We start from the raw sequence: 5968 nt of genomic DNA on the forward strand, positions 1-5968 counted from the left end.
TATAAAAAATAATTTAATAACTTAATAACGGATGAAAAACTAACCCATCATCAGTGACCACTTATAATGCCAAATTTGTTTTAATTATAGTTTAAGTTTTAGCCATGGTACATTATAAGATAATTGGAACAAAATAAAAATTAATTTTGTACACTAAACGGCGCCATTTCATTCACTAAGGTAACCCAGTAACTCTAATCCCATAGTTATCAAATCCGGCTTGACCTGGCCGGTTCGATCGGAAATCCGGTCACTCAGTCACCTGACCGGGCCGAGCTACCAGTTGAACCGTTCATGCAACATGTAACATCCGCATTTTTGAAAATCTACATATAAATAAATTGTGATTTTATCTTATTAAGTTTAAACTTTATAATTTTAGAAATTATTCTATTAGAAATAATTAAATAGATTCAGAGATAATTTCATTTTAAATCAAATAAGATTCTTGAGTAATTTTATTATAATTGAAATATTTTGTATAATTTTAGTAATTGAAAAATAAGAAAGTATTGTACAATTTAATTTAAGTAACTTTTATTATGAAAAGTTATGAGTTATTATTAATTTGAACTCTTTATTTTATAAACTAATCTATTAAGAGTAATTAAATTAGTTTTACTAATGTTTGGAATTAATTCAATTAATATTCTTGTGTAAATTTTATAGTTGGTTATTTTATATAATTTGAAATTAAAGTTATGATGGAAATATAATGAAAGGTCATATAATTTGATTTAGGTAATTGATATTTCGAGTTCAACTGTATTTTATATAATGTGATTAGTATGTTTACTTTATAATTTAAATTAGAAACACTTATTTGAGTTCATTAATAAATTGATAGATAAAATCTTGTCCATATTAAAAGTAATTTTTATAATATTATATTTGAATCTTAAATTGTTATTCTATCTCAAATATTTTGTAAAACTTGTTATATTACTCATATATATTTTACCTTAACCCTAAATTCCTAATTAAAAACCTAATTTTGCCCTAAATTGAGAAAACACACGCGCAAAACACATTCAAAACGGGAAAGAAAGGAAACAGGGAAAGCTCGAAGGGGATGAGGGAGAAAGAAAGAGAGGGAGGAGGAAAGAACGGCGCCGGTTGAGACCTCGCCGCCGTCGTCGTTGCCATCGTTGCACGAGAGAAGGGAGAGGCTTGCAGTGGAGGAGTCGAGAGAGAACCTGATGCGAAGAGAGGACGACGCATGAGAGGGAGACAGAGGTCGCGATGGAGCTGTCCCGCTGCCTACGCCGTGCCCTACCACCGTTGCCGAGCTTCCATAGCTGCCGCATTTCACCGCCGTTGAGGGTGTCTCCACCACCGAACCTTGGTCGATGCTACTGCCACTGTACGCGAGAGGAAGAGGAGCGATGAGACAGATACACGACTAAGGGAGAGAAGTGGGTTGTCGTCGCCGCCAGAATTCTTGGGCGCCGCCGTCGTTCTTGGTGAGTTAATCGTTCCTAGCTACCATAATCACCACCTCTGAACCTTATTTGCTTTGTAACCACCCTCTGTTTATTTCTGATGTTCCTGGCTCTACTGTATTTGTTGGAATTGTCATTTTTCCATCAGAGAAAGCAAGCTGCCGCCGCCATATTTCAACTTGGCCAGCATCATCCTCCTTGTTCTGATTCTAATTTCCCCAATTTTAAAACCGTAACACTCTCATCCTTGCTCAGATTCTATTTCATTCCTCCACCATGTACTTGTTCTAATCATGGTAGTCTATGTCTTTATTTTATCTCAGCCCTTTTGGCTCCCATTTTCTGCTACAATTAGGTCAAGTATTTACGTTGGTGCTGCCTTGGGGCTGTTGAAGCTACGGCTGGTTCTGTAGTAGGTTGTTGCTGCCACCAATGCTGGTTTAGGTAGAATGATGAGGCTGCAATGTTGAGGGTGCAGTCCAGCCTGCTGTCTCACCATAATTCTGCCTTCGGTTTCTTTTAATTGCGACATCGAGGTAGGGGGTTTAACTTAAACGGTTTTAATTTAAGAATGCCCACAAAGTTTATTGAATAATTGCAAATAGGTTTAATTATTGTGAATAATTGATTGGCTATATGGATGTTGAATATGATTGAGCTTGTTGATTTTATGAAATTGATTGGTTATGTGTGAATTATGAATTGTTGATAAATGATTGCTGAGAGTGTTGAATCTTGATGTTATTGGTTGATTGCTGTTGAGCTGGTTATTAGATATATTATAATGGTGGTGGGCTTAGTTGGTGTTTGTTTGAAATTGATTTTGAGAGGAATTGAAGGTTGAATTTTGAAATATTAAATTTTTGTAGGAAGCCTGATTTTTTTTAGATAAACGGCAATTTTGAAAAGCAAACCAGTAATTTGATAATGATCAAAATAATGAGATTAAAGGTTAAAGTGAATTACAATGAGTATAGTTGCTAAGATTGAAATTTTGAAGGTTTCGTATTAACTAGAGAAGTAGTTATGATTTTTCTAAGTTGTATTGTAAAATCAGATTTTCTGCATTACTTTTAAACGAAGTCAGAAACTTTAAAAAGCTATAACTAATTCTGTGATGATCGGAATTGCGCGGGACCAAGTCTGGATTAAACTTGGGAATGTATAGAGTTGGACTAAAAAATTTGAGGTATTTTCGTTAAATACACAATTTATGGCGAATTTTTAAAGTTAGGTCGATAAATCTGCCCTGCAGCAGAAAAGTTCAAACAGGGCAGCAACTTGTTTGTCTTGCTGCGATTCCTACAAGATGAGTTTTGGGGCAAAACTAATTTTGTTTTAAAATTTGATTAACTCGGTTCATTGCTCTATAACTTCAGAATTTTAGGAGTTAAGGATTGGGAGTTGTGAATTTTTGAAAGTTAATGATTAAAGTTGGAGAGAATAGCAAGTTATGCATCAACTTCCAATGCTTATAACTCTTAGAATTGAAATGTAATTGGGTTGCAACCAAGACAGCATCTGCTCCCTCGGGTGGTGGTGTAAGACCCAAGACTTTTGAGAAGTCCTATTTTGAACTAATCTCAAATCATATATTTATTTATATTTTTAATTTCATAAATTATCTTATTGAAGGTAATTAAAGGTAGTTTTGATTAATTGGATTTGAAATAAATTAAGGTTTTTATCCAAACTCTATGCTTATGGAGTATTTCTCTATTTACAACTTAAAGTTCTAGAAATCTAAAAATAATGAGTTTGGGTTATTTAAATTAAGATTTTATCTAATTTTATAATTATTGAGTTATTTTATATATTTAAATTGTAAAGTTTGTAGTTGTGAAATAATAAGGATTTTTATATGATTTGGACTAAATAATTAATATTTTAAAATATTGATACTACTGTTTTGGAAAAACAAAGGATTTAAGTATATTATCTCTAATTATTTTGATTTGGGCATTTTACGGAAAATAATTTGTGAAATTGATGAGCAAATAGTATTTTCTATATATAATTAGTGTTGGATATAATTTGGGTTTCAATTACTATGTTGTCCACAATTTTATCAGAAATTACTAAAATGCCCCTAGCCCTAATTTTCTCAAAACCCTAACCCATGACCTGGTTCCCTTCTCACTCAACCTAGCAGCAGCAGCACATGATTTTCCTTTTTCCCTTTCCATGAAAGAAAGGAACGAAAAAGCAGAAAGAGAGAGAGAGAGAGAGAGGCTGAGTTGCTGCAGAGGAGAGTAAGGAAGTCGCCGCTCAGCTGGTCACCGCCGCTCATCCTCACTGCCGCCAGCTGCGTGTCCCACCAAGCCGCCGAACCTGCCACGCATCACCGCCACCAATCTCGCGCCGCCGCGGTCCCGTCGAGCTTCAGCCAACACCACACGAAACAAAGAGAGAGACCGATGGAGAAGAGGGCTGCGGAGGGGGAAAGAGCCGGCGATTGCAGTCGCCGTTGGGTCCTTGTTCCTCGCCGTTGAAGGAGCTGCTCCCAGCCACGGTGGTTGCCGATGTTCGCGCCGTTGCTGTCGGAGAACCCGAGGAGAGAGAAACGACACGACGGGAGAGAGAGGGAGTCGCCGTGGAGCCACAAGCTGCGCCGGTCGCCGCCGCGTCACGTCAGAGAGGAAGGCTGAGACTGAGCACCGCTGGGAGAGAGGAAGACGCGGGCTGAGGGGGCTTCATCCAGTCACCGCTGTCACCGGAGTTCTGAGGCCACCAGGACCACCGCCAGAGTTGCTGGAGGCTGCCGCCGCTCTGCCTAGTTTTGTGTTGAGTCACGCCGCCGTGCCTGGCCACCGGAAAACCCCGCTGCTGTCGCCGGAAAACTCTGCCGGTAAGGGTTTTTGAATTTGGTTTTCATTCGTTTAAAATTCTGGAAACTTTATCGTTTGCGTATGTGGGTTTTAGCTACCATTGCCGAAGTCCGGGTCGCCGCTGCCATTTGAGGTGGCTGCCGGGCTGCCGCCAAGCCGGTTCGGAGACCGTCGATATTTCGGTTCAGCCCTTCCTTCTTCGTTTGGTAAGCGTCTCGATCTGAAAGCCCTCTAGTTACTGCTTCATTATACGTTGAGGTGTTGTAGCATTCGTTGTTATGAGAGTTAATCTCGGCTATTATATGTTGCGATTAGAGTGGTTGTGGTTGCTGAGAAAGCGGGTTGATTTTGTTGGGACCCGAAAAAGGGTGGCAAAGTCCAAGTTTTAGGGGAGATGCTGCCGAAATTTCTAGAAAATCTGAGATTTTGATTGGAATTGTTATTAGGTTGCGGCGCCCGCGTAAGGACGGGGGTTAATCCCGCTTACGTGTAGATGTGAGGTCGGAGGCAAAGTATCCCGCTCACATCCTTTGGGATCACAGGAGTGTGCAGGCACTAACATCCTGGACCGTGTGGCGGGCACGTTATCCCAGAGGGTTCTCATTTATACGTGACCGAAGGGCAACATTCCCATGGGAATGTGTCGGGTTGGCAATTGAACCGACAATGTGATATCACAGCCAGTAGGACAGGCATTCATCATTTGCATCTATGTGATATTGTTTGGGTGTGCATATTGTATTTGGTTTGCCTATGTGAATACTTATGTTAACTGCTAACTGTTATACTTGTTGTAATTGCTCTTGATTGTGCTTGAACCACATTAATTGTGATTGTGTTTGAATTGATTGGTTTGTGATGAGTTGGTTGCTGATTGAGCTGTTTGGGCCGGGGGCCGTGTTGGAATGGATGGGCTTGAGGCCGTGATTGGTATATTGAGTCCTAGTTCTGTATAAAGTATCTGATCGGTTCAGTATAGACTTAATGAACCTATGCTTGGAACAGGATGATCATTTATACCGCGTAGGTAACTGCTTTCATGGTTGCGGTCTAGGAAAAACTTTTCAGACATTTTCTTTAAGAAAGGAAAAAAGGTTTTGTTTTACAATATTTGAGAAATTTAGCAAGTTTTCAAAAAGGAATTTTCTGGATTACGAATGTGAACCTATGGTTTTTAGAAAGACTCATAAGACGAGCAATAATCACTGAACTCTAAGAATGATTTTATCTTTACGTATCTTGTTATAGCAATTTCTGTAATCCTATAGTGAGAACAAGCGAGGATGACGTTCTCACTCCCCTACAGGTTATTCCTTTTCAGAATATGGAAGACGAAGCTTCAGGAGAGTTATGTTTATTTTCTGTTTATTCGGTCCTTTTGTATTACCATAGCTATTGTTTTCCCTCGCCTTTATCTTTATTATGTTTGTAAGAGGGATAGGAAATTATGATATGTATATTTGTAAATTAGTGTGTGTGTGTGTGTGTGTGTGTGTGTGTGTGTGTCTATATATATATATATCTTAAAGTTGTATCTGATTTTGCATGTACATGTATGTTTAGGTTTTCACAAAAAAAGAGTTACGAAAGGTTATGCGGTTTTAAGTTTTAAACAAGCTCATATTTTAGTCTTAAATATTATAAGAGTCATGGTAATACTCGAGCTATCAGAGTGGCGCAGCCGGAAGCGTGACATTT

At 38.6% G+C, this 5968-nt stretch overlaps 2 long non-coding RNA genes across 2 annotated transcripts; both read left to right on the top strand.

Annotated features, from left to right (window-relative positions):
- Positions 1623 to 2053, top strand: LOC110263221. Its single transcript, XR_002348451.1, has 2 exons — positions 1623 to 1720; positions 1766 to 2053. It is a non-coding gene; the product is annotated as an uncharacterized LOC110263221 (long non-coding RNA).
- On the top strand, positions 4266 to 5691 carry LOC110263222. Its single transcript, XR_002348452.1, has 3 exons — positions 4266 to 4290; positions 4365 to 4476; positions 5577 to 5691. It is a non-coding gene; the product is annotated as an uncharacterized LOC110263222 (long non-coding RNA).

The sequence above is a fragment of the Arachis ipaensis genome, chromosome B06, assembly GCF_000816755.2.
Source record: "Arachis ipaensis cultivar K30076 chromosome B06, Araip1.1, whole genome shotgun sequence".
Lineage (NCBI taxonomy): Eukaryota > Viridiplantae > Streptophyta > Magnoliopsida > Fabales > Fabaceae > Arachis > Arachis ipaensis.